Consider the following 14,931-nt stretch of genomic DNA (forward strand, 5'->3'; position numbering starts at 1 on the left):
GTCCTGAGGGGGCTGTCATACAGGCATGCATCATGAATGAGGGTGCATTGTCTTCTCACCAGTGTCTGTGTACCTTATGGACATGGGCAGCTTGTAGATGCCCTAAGACACAGGTATAGGCATATACCGAAGCCATTCCAGTCCTTGGGTCTATACACACTGAGCAGAGTGGATGAGAGCTGTGGACTCCAACTCTTCGCTGAGATATACAAGTATCCTGTTTTTTTTCGATTATTTATACAGTTTATTGTTTCTAGCAATTTATATATAGCACTTTTATTGTAATCTGCACAGGTAACTGATTTGTTTGCAGTTAAAGCATTCTGTATCTTTACAAATCTTTATCTGTTTAAAACTTTCATTTTGTGGCTTTCTCTAGTGCTTTGTAGGCTAATAGCTGCAGGCTAGTGGGGGCTGGTTCTTTTGTGTTTTTGTAAAAAAAAAAAAAAAAAAAAAAAAGTTGTTGTTCTGGTATTTAAGCCCTAACTTTGAGAGAGTTTCTGTCTATACACACTGAGCAGAGTGGATGAGAGCTGTGGACTCCAACTCTTAGCTGAGATATACAAGTATCCTGTTTTTTTTCGATTATTTATACAGTTTATTGTTTCTAGCAATTTATATATAGCACTTTTATTGTAATCTGCACGGGTAACTGATTTGTTTGCAGTTAAAGCATTCTGTATCTTTACAAATCTTTATCTGTTTAAAAACTTTCATTTTGTGGCTTCTCTAGTGCTTTGTAGGCTAATAGCTCCGCACCCACCCTCCCTGTTGGTGTCTTTTGTTATACTTGATGGCTTTGCAGTTGCCCGCCCCTATTGTAAATCTGATCTGGGGCACTTCTCCCAATCTAGTGTCATTAGCTCATTCTACCTAATACAGAGAGAACATTTGATAAGGCCTTCTGATTCCCTTAATAAAAAAAAAAAAAAAAAAAATTGCCTGAATTTCCTTATGTTCTGACTGTGCTTCTCAAACATTTTGGAAATATAGAGTATATTTTAGAGCATTTATTATAACTGTAATTGCTTTAATATTGCTACAACTCAAGTGCTCTAGGTTGCACTGCATCTGAAGTGTTTGTGTGTTTTAGCTGTTTTTCTGCATATATAGACTTATCTGTATATGTAGACTAGCTACTTATTCTGCTCTATTACTGCCACTTAAATCGTTTTTCAGTTGTGCACTAGCCTTGCTTCATTTAAAAAGTTTTTAATTGCTAATTTTGTAGAGTTTTAATTGTATTTACTGTTTAGGACTACACACTCAAGTGTGTTAGACTTATCTGTGTTTATTTACTGTATTATTGCATTGTTTAGCCTGTTTCAACAAAAATATATATATACTACCTTGTTTGCTCATTTCCCACCTTTTCTAGCCAGTCCATGTCCCAGGCCTTGCTTGTCTCAGGACTTTATTTTCTGTGCTCAGAGCTATCCAGACCTTGCTGTAGCAGAGGGAAGTCTTACTGCCTACCAGTGGGACTGGTGAGCATTCTACTGCCTATCTAACGCTAGAAGAGTGGTTTCCAGCTCTGAAATTGTAATTTTATTAGCCTTTTTGGGCTGATTTCTATCCCTTTCAACTTTCTGGCTTAAAAACGCGTGTGTTTGCACATTTTTCACATCGTGCAGCAGTACGAGGCTACAGTTAAACTATTCCAGGTGCCAGAAAGTCTGCTTTTCAAATTTTCCCTTAAAACTAGCTGGTTTCTCAGTAGTAGCACTAAAATCTGAACCCCTGTGACTAGCACTTTCTCTAGAACCTGCTGTAAAGCACTAGGAAGCCTGAAACTGATACAAGCACTCAGCTCTCCTTGTCTATAAGGAGAAATTAATCATAGGCACTAAACAACCTACAATTGCAAAGTACCTTGCAAAGGTGAGGGAAAACAGCTGTTAAACCTTACAAAAAGCACCTAAACAGGCATGTCCAAGGGTCAGCTTCCGTTTGTTTCTCCTGTCCACCTGGTGAATCTGGGCATACTGGGGCAATGCGGCAACTGCCTCATGTACACAGACAATCCTCTCCTCCTACCACCCAACACTACAACCTGCGAGAGATGCACTTACATAGCCAAACTGGAAGCAAAGCTCTCTCCGGTCAAGACTGTGCTAGATAGTCAAGAGGAGAAGGCTAACACCTGCATTACACCTCTAGCAACTCATAGCCCTTCAAAACCCACACCATTAACTCCCACACATAGCAACACTAAACCCACATATGCAGAGGCCCTTAACATTAACCTGCCCAAGCAACAAGGACCTCCGAACCCGAAACACAAACACAATTTACAACCAAAGTGACACATAGCTCACAACACCAGTGTGCCACCCAACAACAGTCCCTAAGGCAAGACGATGTACCCAACACTTTAGTCATAGGTGACTCTATAGTCAGGCACACTGATGTCCCACTCACCAGGCTGAACAAGGAGAAAATTACAGTCAGCTGCCTGTCGGGTGCCAGGATCCGCCACATAACGCATGCACTCAAGTCGCTCCACAACAAGTACAAATACGACTTTGCCATTGTCCATGCTGGAGTAAATGACTTTAGAATTACCTCCCTGGACTACATGAAAAGAGACATGAAAGAGCTCTAGGATCATGTGACCCAGGCAGGTATGACCCTAGCCCTGAGTAGCATCCTGCCTTCACCCAGAATGATACCACAGTATAAGGACAAAATGATTGATTTCAACAATTGGCTAAGCTTCTGGTGTCATTCAAAGGGGATCCAGTATTTGTCTGCCTGGGAAGACATGATCAACAAACCACGATGATTTGCCAGAGATGGTCTGCACCTGTCACCCCTGGGATTCAGGTTACTGGCTAAAGCTCTTGCTACCCCTATAGTGCCTTTTTTAGGCAAGGTTCAAAGGATAAAACCACCACCGTAACAGATACAAGCATGCAAAATCTGAAGGTAATGCTACTCAATGCTAGAAGTCTAAACCTCAAAATGCACTCTCTCGAGGCACTCCTAAAAATGGAGAACATCGATATCTGTGCAGTGACTGAGACCTGGTTCAAGGCTCCAGAGAGCACCCCTGGAATACCAGGCTACAATTCTCACCACACTTTTCGGCCACAAAACCAAGACCGAAACACTAAAGGTGGAGGAGTGTCCATATTCACCAAGGATATTCACACCTCCAGGCTAGTTGCCAAACACAATGCATCTGAAATTCTCCAGGTGCAACTAACACTAGGTAAGACTGCAATCCAAATTGTAGCTTGCTACAGATCCCCCACCATACCCCAAGATTCTCACTACACCTTCCTAAACATACTGGAAAATATTAAGATACAACCAAACACCCTAATACTAGGTGATTTCAACTACCCTGCCATTACTTGGGAAAACTACTCGGGTACCAACTCATTTTCCCAACGGTTCTTGGAATTCATAAATTCCAACGCCCTGGATCAACTAATCCATTGTCCCACCAGGGGCTCCAATATCCTAGACCTGGTCATTACCAACATGGGAGATAGATGCTCCACACCAGTGGTCACCCCCTCATTGGTCAGGTCTGACCATAAGCAAATCACCCTTGACATCCACATCCCACCCCCACCCCACCCCCAGTAAGGAAACCTCCTTAAAAAACTTCTCCAAAGCCAACTTCATGCTACTGAAGTCAGAAGTGACAAACTTCACAACACCCACGCAGACGGGATCTGGAATTTCGACTGCAGAATCCTACACTAAGGCACTGTACGAGCACATCCACTCGTGCATGAATCGTGCCATCCCAAATAGAACCAGGATGCTCTTCCCCAAAAAAAGGAAGGCAATCTGGTGGTCCCCTGCTATAAACAAACTATACAACAGAAGGAAGAAACTGTTGCAGAAAAGAGGAAAATTCCAGGATGCAAAAAACTCCCTCACCAGTCTCGGTAAGAAGCTGAGATCCCTCATAAAATCCTCAAAAGCTAGTTACGAAAATAAAATTGCCAAAGATTCCGAAGACAGTCACAAGGTATTCTATAGTTATGTCAAGAATCTAAATGGCAATGCTCAGATCTGCTCTGAGCTACAACAGAATGGTATTAAATGTACTGATCCCAAGGATATTGCCAATATCCTGGCAGATCGATTTAGTGCCAACTTCACTCCCCGCTCACCCCCTAAAGGGCCCATCTCAATACCAAAAGATTTCCAAATTCCGATAATCACAGCCACACAGGTAGAAACAGCACTCTCCAAAGCTAAGAATACAGCATCCATGGGACCAGATGACATCCCAGGCTATGTACTACATGAACTACAAAATGAACTGACACCGCAACTAAGTGTCATGTTTAATCATAGCCGCACCTCAGGCTTCGTGCCCATTGAGTGGCGCACAGCTACAGTTATCCCGATCCACAAGGGAGGATCCACCTTGGATCCCGGGAACTACCCTTCCCATCAGTCTGACAAGCCTGATCTGCAAGGGCATGGAACGCATTATCATGGAACTTATAAACAAAGACATTGGCAACCTCCAGACACTGGACCCCACCCACTTTGGGTTTGTGAAGGGCCGATCTTGTCTCCTGAATCTGATTGACTTCTTTGAATCGGTCTCCAGAGCAGTGGACGAGAGGGTAAGGAGGTCCACACAGCCTATCTGGACCTCGCCAAGGCCTTCGGCACCATCCCCCACTCTGGAATCATAGATAAACTTACTCAGCTGGGCATAAATCCCTACGTCACTCGATGGGTTGCCAACTGGCTTACTGACAGAACCCAGACTGTAAAAGTAGCCGACTCCAAATCCAGCTCCAGACAAGTGGAGTACCTCAGGGTTCAGTTCTGGGACCACTCTTGTTTGGCATCTACTTCTCTGAAGTACAGGCCAACACTAAGGGACTCTGGCTAACAAAGTTTGCAGATGACTGCAAACTGGGAGCCATTATTGAATCCCCAAATGATGTGGATATTCTACAAACGGGCCTTACAGTAACAGATGCCTGGTGCCAGAGCCATGGGCTCAAGCTTAATGCCAAGAAATGTATAGTCATCCCCTTTGGAAAAAAACATGTACCCATGAACTACCACATAGGTGGCAGGACACTAAACATCGAAAGTGTGATGAGAGACTTAGGGACACAAGTGGACAGTGGTCTCAATTTTGATAACCACATCACCACAACAGTCAGGAAATCCTTCTACATGGCACACCTCATCACTAAGGGCTTTTCATCCAGAAAAAAGGAGGTCATTGTCCCACTGTACTCATCCCTCATTAGACCCATTATAGAGTATAATGCCCCATTTGGTATGTACCTCACAAGACATCTGCAACAGCTGGAAAGGCCACAGAAATACCTCACTAAAAGAATCACAGGCCTAAAGCAGATGCCATATGCTGACCGTCTAAAAAAACTCCAGCTATACTCTGTGGCATATCGTCTACTCAGAGGCGATCTCTGCTTAACATACAAGGCCATGTCAAACCCTGAGCTGTTGGACATGCTCCACTTAAAGAAATCCCAGTCCCTCAGAGCCACACACTCCAGGGATCTAAACCTTATCATCACAATGAACAAAACATGCTGGAGGGATAGGTTCCTGACCCAGAGACTCCCCATACTCTGGAATAGACTGCCCATACATGTCAAGCAGAGCACCTCATTGGCCCTCTTCAAAAGGAGCCTTGATGATTGGATGGGAGATAGGAAATTCACCCCAGGGATCATGTCAGTCGCCCTGCTAGACAGGGGTCCAGAGAAGTAAATATTGTGGGAAAAAATTTCCAGGGAATTGTTATGGCTAGGCTTGCATAGGCCTTAGGGCAGATAGCCTAGTACCAATCTATGAACCTATAAAATTGGGGAAAATTGGATCATAAATGGCTAGGCGTAATAACGATCCAGCACGATCCTGTAACGTATTTTATAATTTACCCCCCCCCCCCCAGTTAGATGAACTCACAATACCTTCCCTTTGTGGGCATGTGCTTCTACACATACACTGTGACAGTGTGAAAGCTAACACCTGTTATTGGCTTGGTGTGCCTAACACCCACCCACAAACCTCACTTTAGTATCCTAGCCTGTCCTTTGTGGGGACCATTTCATTTTTGTGGGCTCTGCCCCTCCAAGCTGATTGATTTCTGGTTACTTTGGTCATAAGTGAGGCATTGTCCCTCTGCATCACTGGTCCTGGCCACTTTGCCATATTACGTTAACTGTGTTGTTTTCATTCATTCTGTAGTACCTGCTTTGGGTCTAATCAGGGTTCGTTCCTATAAAGATAGTTTGTACTGGCAGGCAGTGGTACAAAGCAAAGAACCAGGCTTGGGCAGGGCAGTGGTCTGTCATGAGACACACACACACACATGGACGCACTGACTGTGACTGACTATCATGGCATGCTCACTTATAGGCAATTCAAATAATAGCCACTTAACCCATCAGATACATCTCTGGGATGTTGGAAGAAACTTGAGCAACTGGTCAAAACTACTCAGACCTAGAGAGGATGTACAGATTCCACACCCGGTCAGGAGCCAAACTAGAGAGCCTAGACCTGTGTTGTGTAGATGTCAGACTCTGTGCCACATTTTATACAAAAAGGAAACATCATAGGTTTTTTTAAAGAATGGGATGTCTGCATAGCCGGTTTTAGGCACCAGCGAACCCTGCGGTCGCTGGGGGCCCCCTGTTTCCTGGGGGCCCCCAACCATAGCAAGTTATCTTATCCTGATATTTTGTCACATCTGTAAAACCAACAAAAGCTAATGCAGCAGTCTTGCATACTTAATAAACTATGAGGGTAATAACTCTTATTTATATCTCCTTTAAAATTCAAAGATATTTCTGGTTGTAGTAACGGTGTTTTGTCAAGTAACAGGCATCACAATGCCATTAAATATTTTTCTACTGACATAGTGCTCCTGGCTTAGTTAAACCCTGCTTTTGGACATTTTCTCCATTAAAACTAACTACATAGCCAGCCAGCTTTTAGTCCCTGCAAAACCATGGCTGTAAGGGTCCCCCTTAATCATCTTTCTCTGTGTGGGGGCCCCACAAAAGCTGCTGCTGCTGACTGGGGAAAAATGAGGAATGAAAAATGCATTAATTTCCTAATTATGCTCTTTAACATGAACAGGGCTGTGATATGACCCTGTTAGGGTGAAGATGATAATGAACATGAACAATATAAGCACTAGAGGGTTCAGCAGCCCAGAGTGACTTACCTCAGTGTAAACTTTGGATTTTAAGAAGAGCTAATGCTTCCGATCATCAGGGATAGTTTCTCTTTCAGGCAGTTTTACAACTAATACCAGAACACCAGATACTATAACTCAATTTCCTTGCTTAAGAATTCAGTACAATCCCAAAAATAATAAAATAAAAGCTCAGAATCATACATATGTTTAAATATTTCTCTAATTCACTTAAAAAGTTACTAGAATAACATATTTTGCATCAACATCTATTTTTGGACAATAAGTATAAAACTCAGATTTCTGGATTGATTGACTGTAATCCTGAATGATTTACCAGCAAATCAGACTTTTTACGAAGGATAAAGCAAAAGTATGAACAAAATCAGGGAAGGTCTGTGAAAGTAGGGACAGTGACAAGTATGCATTACTCCTCAATGAGATAAATCTTACTGCTTCTGCTGCTTGACGGCTGCTAAACAGCAGTGACTAATCTGGTGTGGCAGTACCAATGTTGCACAAGGCATTGCTGTTTGCGAAAATAAGTACATAACTAGTACTGCTGTGGCTTATGCATGTTAGTGTGTGTGTGTGTGTGTGTGTGTGCGTGCGTGCGTGCGTGCGTGCGTGTGTGTGTGTGTGTGTGTGTGTGTGTGTGTAAAAAACATCACTGATTTTTATCTGTGCATGCACCCAATAATGCCAGGACACAGACATTATTCTTGTGTATCAGTAAAAAATGTACCTAACAAGTAATTATATTTCGAAAGTAAGACATAATAACATATATCACAGAACATTCAGACATAGATATTCTTGGAGTCATGTTGCCCCCACTCACTAGACTGTCTAAATGGATAATGGGGAGTCCCTTTATCATCCTTGACTCTGTGGGGGCCCCCATCAAAGCTGTTGCTTGTTGGAGAAAAATGTATCAATTTTCTGAATATGCTGTTTAACCTGAATGGTGCTGAGATATGACCCTTTTAGGATAAAGCTAATAATAGCCTCTGTTTACAACCACACCCATTCTAAAACCAGCCCTGCTCAAATGTGTGTGTGTACATAAAGCTGCTATGGGTTATGAGGGGCTAGAGATTGTGTGAATATTACATCTTTAATTTTCATCACAGTCAAACCTTAGAGGTGCGCACATGAAGTCATTATAGCTTTAGTTTGAGCTGAGGGCAGTGTTTTTCACAGACCTCAGAGGTGTACAAAGAAGGTTACTATAGCTTGTGTAAGAGAGGTGTACTGTCTAGGAGCAACAAATTTGAATATAACTGAAATCATTCTCACAGTCACATACTAGGCACATATACATGTGGCAACCTTTGACGGCTGGGGTGAAGAACATGCTATATAAATGTATATCATTACTCACTTGAAATATATGACAAAGGCAATTTAAATCTCTGCTTTCATCCCAGTCTAACACCAGAGGGATGCATAGGCAGTGACTTGTCTTTTTTAGAGGGTTAGGGAGGTAGGCAGTATTTCCAGATAAGACTTAAATATTCTCACAGCTACTGGGTTGTTAGTTTACTCTAAACTACAATTTTGTCAGCTTTGAAAATTAAGCCTTGGGCACAAATTATGCGTTGAAAGAAAAAAAATAAGACTGAAATTCTTTTTTTCTTCATAATTTTTATTTAGGCAACCATTAGAGTAAAATGTTGAGAAAATGCTCTAAAATGCATCCCAGACCATCTGTAAACCTGTGGCTTCTTGGGCCCTGACTTGAGTTATTTCCTAAATGGTTATTACTGGGCTGTCTTGTTCAGGGAAGGTGTGTTGAAGGATGCAAGGAAACTAAAGCTGTACCACAACAGTGAATTTCTTTCCTTAATCATAATTTCTGTTCAAGCTATTATTGGATGAAAAGGTTGTGTAAAATGCACTTCAGAGCATATAGAAAGTTATGGCTTCTTGAAAAAGCTTAGAGTAAGGCAAAATGTGAGAAAAGGAAGAAAAAAGTAACATGGATGGTATGGGGAGCCCAAAAGGAGAAGGACTCAGAGGTGAGGGCTGGAGGGTGTGTGTGTGTGTCTGTGTGTGTGTGGGGGGGTTGAAATGTAGGTCCAGTCATCATTTCACTTTAAGTCCAGACCTGTACATAGACTTGTTGCAATGTATCACTGTTGCAACTAAGTGCCAGTAACTCTAACTGCTCCTTTGTTAGACAGCTCAACATAGTGATAGTGTGATACATAGGCCTATTGTAATGTAAAAGCTTGTAGCTGCAGGTCTGTCTGTGGATACTACTCCTAAAAGTTTGCAGCATGAAATAAAAGGTTGCTTAGGATGGATGGCATTGTTAGGATGATACTTATTCTGGAAGTGCCTAGGGGGCCCCCAACTTGACATGTGCTGGGGGCCCCCCAAAATGCTAACACCGGCCCTGGATGTCTGAAATAATAGTACAAGTAATCTGGTGTAAAATTACTAATGGAAGCTACTTGAAAACGTGATTATGGCATTTACATGCTTAACATCTTAACTCTAATTATGTGCCTATATTGACAACAGCATGTACGTTCTTGTCAAATTATCATGGACCTCACACTTTTAACTTCATTGTTCCAGCATTATTTTATTAATAGTTCATACTGTTTCACCATACAGTGCATTGAAAGGAAAGTAGGTGTATACTAAAGAAGAAGGGGCTGTGGCTTACAAAAAAGCACAAGTCATGATCTCCACAGCTTGCTGCCTTACACTGTTTCTGTATATATGGACTCTGGTCCAAAAAAAAAAAACCTTCAGAATTTTTACCACCACCCAGTTGCTAGATGCATAGCATTAGTTTTGAGTAAGACTGGTGAAGTTTCAGATAAATTAATGAGAAGGAAAGAATCTTTAATATAGGCAACTTCAGATTAGTACGTATGCATGACTGAACTGCTGATATGTGAAATATAAATTTATTTTCTTTCGCTGATTCGCATTTAACCCTAACTGGAGCATTAATGTTGTTTCTACACTACTTTTTTTATTCTCTGGTGGAAACTTTAATACTGAGTGTATTACAGGAGATGATATACTATATATAATGCTATATGCAGGGCCTTTTATCTTGCATCATCCTGGATTTGTATCGGGGTAGTTGTGGTAGTACCAATATTAGAACAGCAAAATGGGTTGTGTGAGACTGAAGACCTTCAACCAGTTCTTTACACCATGGTTTAGCAGTCCTGCACTTGTTTAAACCAAATGGAGAGATAATTTAGCTGGTATTGTATGGTGCATTGGGGATCACCTTTGTGGTGCATGTTTTTTTCACAGTTGTAATGCTGCAAAGATGTTACAGTGAAGTTGGTGTATTCCTTTGCTCAGATGTAAATGATTAGGATAGTGTAGATCTCCCTTTTTTGTGGAGCTGTGGTGGCTCTGCAACAAAACTTTTTTTCTTGATTTATGAATTTGAATAAATATTCTGTCAGATGTTGCATCTCCCTAAGTCAGTTATCATAGAAATTGGCCTTCAGTGGATTATGCTGCACCTGTGTGTTTTGTGCAAAGCACAAGATAATTGCATTTTTTTAGCTCCCACCACATTAGTAGAAATGTGTAGTTTTCATAGTTTTATGATTTAGTGATAATATTCTACGTCATTAACAGAATATTACTGACTTGATGCATATGAAAGAGTCTGTCAGCAGAACTTGAATAACCAGAGAGAATTATTTTGTAGTAGTACTGATCAGAAGGCATTTTTGATGTTTCCATGACATCATGGTAAATCTATGGGTAAAAGCTGAGTAAAATAATTGCATGCACTGCATATTCTGGAATAGAATATGCCTTCCAATTGTGTTTAGTTTGAAGCAGTAATATCCTGAAGTACACAATATCCTGTGTGGGAAATTATAGGTATGGTAGTGTATGGAGTGCATTTTAACTTGCTTCTCAATGTTATGCAAGCACATGTGTCTCTCGACGGGCCAGATCAATAGTCCTTCAACTAAGATTGTGTTACTCGACGTCAGCTGCATTCAGACTTGATGTATCCCCATCTGTGCACCTCAAAAAGCAAATAGTTTTCTGACCGGGAACACCCTTGAGGCTTAGCTGTGCTCAAGTGAATGAATTTTGGCCACAGTAATGCATTCTGTTTTGCCATTCTCTTTTTGTCTTATAAACAATCAGACCCGACTGTGACAAGTCAGATCGACATGAATTTATACAGAGATCAAGTGATTGTAAGGATCAGTAAAACATGGATACCATTGCCAACAGATATGCGGTGTTGCACAATATGGAAATGTGAAAGCAAAAACATTAGGTATGCATACAACACTCAGTCTTCACCCAACAATATTTCTACTTTATGAAATGGCTTGATTGGAAGGGCATAATTGTATTTGAAGTTATGGTAAAGGATTATGCATTTTCTGTTAATCTAGTCCATCTGATCCAACCAATGGGTATCAAACCACTTGTTTCTGATCTGGCCCTGGTAGTACTCCCAAGTTTCTTGCTTCTTTAAGAATTTCTCCCATCCACAATCCCCCTGTGCAATACATTTCCTCAGACTTCATTTGCCAACCTCTATGTACAGGTGATCTTTCAGCCAAACTGTGCCTTTTTCACAATTTTTTCTCATCCTGCAGCTTTTATCCTTGCAAGTTATTGCTTAGAGCTCCTTTGAGATATTTTGTTCTTACATTGCGCAGAGTTCCCTTTTGCTAATTGTTTTCAACTTCGTGCAACATTTTTTCTTGTGTTAATTAGCTTGGAGACTCAGTGACTACCTTTCATCTAAAAAAAAAGTTTATGTATGCACATGTACACATGTATGCATACGCACTTAATATTTTGGTGCTTTACCATTATTAATTAGTTATATTGTTTTGACTGATCAAATTTACTAGTCAAATTTTGTCTGTGATTAGTACTAGCAACTATGGATAACTTTGACAAGTCTGAGAAGAACTTCAGAAAGTGTGGCCACATATTTCTGCCATAGGACACCCATTATCTCTGCATGATATGCCTGAGACCAGAACATCTGTCTGCAGACTGCTGATGACAAAAATAAACTGACTTTGAAAGGATAAATTACTCTAGACTTGTCTGCAGAGAAAGCTAGTAAAAGATAAGGAAAAACAAAAAGAGTAGAATAATGTAGAATCAAGGAAAAGTGGACAATGCTTAGCCCATCCTTGGCCTTGAAAGTATCAAAAGTTGGAACCTGTTCAACCTTTTGTACCAGTGAGAGTGAGGTTTTTTTTTCCATTGTTTTCAGTCCATTTGGATTTGATAATCATTGACAAGTTTCCAAAGCCTTCTGTTAGCAAGCACTTATTGGAAAGAAAACTATCCAGCTTCATTTCTAGGCTACAATTCAGGTCTTCTGTATGGTCTGTCAGTTTTTAGAAGTCTGTCTAATGCATCTGTGCATCTGGCACCAGCTTGTACCCATACCTTGGAGTCAGTCCTCATGCACTGATTTAAGTGACTCATTGTCAACACTGACTCTCAGGGCCAAACTGATCAATGCTGGGTCTTCAGTACCATATTTTGCACCAGCCTATTTGGTGAATGTTCCTATAATGGAGTCCTCTGCCTTCAGTATGTTGTCATCAGTATTTTCCTTGAAACCCTATGGCTCTTTGTGTACCAGAGATTCTTTCACTGGTATCAGTTACATCCACTTTAGTGAGGATGGGTGCAGCACCGGGTCGGGATTCCCTGGTGCTGGTAGATCTGGTTGTTGGCTTTTGATGTGATAGCAAGGATAATTTCCCAACTCCTAACGGCACCAGCTCCAGTCCTAGACTCCCAGCAATCCATGTGTCAGCCTTATTATACACCCCATGGCCAGAGCAGATAGTCTCAAACAACCAGTACAGGTTCAGTGAGTTTATTAGGGAGTCAGAATCCCCCTCTCCTTCCCGATATCCCTAGAAAGAGGTCATGCTAGAGGAAGCACATATTCTCCCTTACAGAGTCCATGTCATTCGACACCATCTTAGGTAGTTGAGAAGATAGTCCAAATTTCACCTTTGAAATACTGGAATTAATGAGTCAGAGTGGATACTGGCCACCTGACTCTCAATCAGGATGAGGAGATGCTATTTGAAGCTTTATTATTCTGCATCCCTCTACCTCCTAGGTGGTCCCCCTGTCACCTTTTGATAGATTTGTTCACCAGAAGGGCATGGTAAAGTCCTGGGCAAGGTTCTGGTCCTAGGAAGCCAGTTAAGTTTCTTCATCCCCTTAAGGATAGGCAACACTGGTCCAAGGAACTATTGGTGGGGTCTGTGATTGTAGCAGCAACCATCAAGTGAGTGCTGTATGATGAAGCACCTGCTGTCCTTCCATCCAACAAGGAGTGCAGGCCAGTGGTTAAAATGGGGAAGCATACACATGCCTCATTCACTTTTGCCCTGAAGTCATTAAATTATGCTACACACATGAACTGCTTCCAAAAGAGATTCAGCAAATCAAGCTTTAGACTGTGCAAAAGCCACTCACTGTAGAGTACAGAAATGAGAGACTGTGGGGACTATGCTAAACACTAGCAGTTTCTTCATGTAGCTCTTACATAGTGCAGTTGATGGAACAGTCAGGGCAGCAGGCATTACCTTGAGACATTATGCCTGGTTCCTCCATTGTGAATTTGGGAACAATTTTAAGGCATATGTCATGAATGCCCCATAAGGTGGTACCTCCTTATTTCAAACTACAGTGAAAGAAAGATTAAGGTGCGAGCAAGACTCTGTCTGCCCAAAGGCATCAAATTTGAGACCCTTCAAAGATCCCAAAGCAAGAATCAGAAAAGGTCCAAATCTCTGCAGCTCAGGAAACCCCAGCATCAGTCCTCTGCCTCCTTGTCAGACAGGGGTGGCTGTGACAAGAGGCATCCCCTTCAATGGATGCTGAACCAGAAGTTGAGGATGTCTACAAAATTGGGAGGTTCCAGGGACCCATTTTAGAAAGCAGTACCAATTTCCTTGAGGACATGCCTGTGTGTTTTCCTATAGAGGCAGTCTGAGTCCATTTATCTCGCCACACTCCCACTTAGATGACCACCATGCAGGATTCTTTATTTAGGGAGAGAGAGAGAGAGAGAGAGAATGTATAGGAGCTATATTCAGTTTTTCCACACACACCCCCCCCAATCTGAGCCGCTCACAGATATTCTTCTCCACCAGTAAAATACCAGAAAATTAATTTATCAGAAAAAAAGAGCCTCCCAAGAGGTCCCATCAGACCTGACCGGGTCAGGAATCTCTTCAGGATCCCTTTTAGTTAAAAAGAAAAATAAAGACCTCAGGCCCATTTTAGACCTTAGTGTCCTAAATCCTCACATCAGAAAGCCCCCCTTTCTTCACCAGGAAAACGATTTTGCCTTACCTGAAAGCATATGATTGGATGTGCTCAGTAGATCTCCAGGATGCCTGCCTCTAGATCAGGATAACAAAGACATTCAGGAGATTTCTGTGCTTTTGGGTAAGAGCAAACCATTTTTAATTCAAAGACTTGCTGTTAAAGTGCAGTTTAAAATATACATAAATAACAGTAATCACCTGTTAGTTTTGAGTCAAGAATAACTCTTCAGGATATGCAAAACATTTTCTTATTTAAATCCACATACATCAGCGCTGGGAGACTACCTTCACAATGTTTTCAAATCAGTCTCACCAAGCAGCAAAAATAGAGTTTTTATTTCCTTTTCTTATCTGTATCATGCATGCAGAATACTGATGTTGACAAATAGGGTCTCTACAGACCCTCATTCTTCTCGCTTAGTGCTACAC

The 14,931-nt window shown here is 41.5% G+C and overlaps 1 protein-coding gene across 1 annotated transcript in view; it reads left to right on the top strand.

Moving 5' to 3' along the window:
* Positions 1-14,931, top strand: part of CDAN1 (codanin 1) — a gene marked incomplete in the record, with an annotated part of 1,645,523 nt that overhangs the window by 1,018,838 nt on the left and 611,754 nt on the right.

The sequence above is a fragment of the Protopterus annectens genome, chromosome 6.part0, assembly GCF_019279795.1.
Source record: "Protopterus annectens isolate FY-2018-M chromosome 6.part0, PAN1.0, whole genome shotgun sequence".
Taxonomy (NCBI): domain Eukaryota; kingdom Metazoa; phylum Chordata; order Ceratodontiformes; family Protopteridae; genus Protopterus; species Protopterus annectens.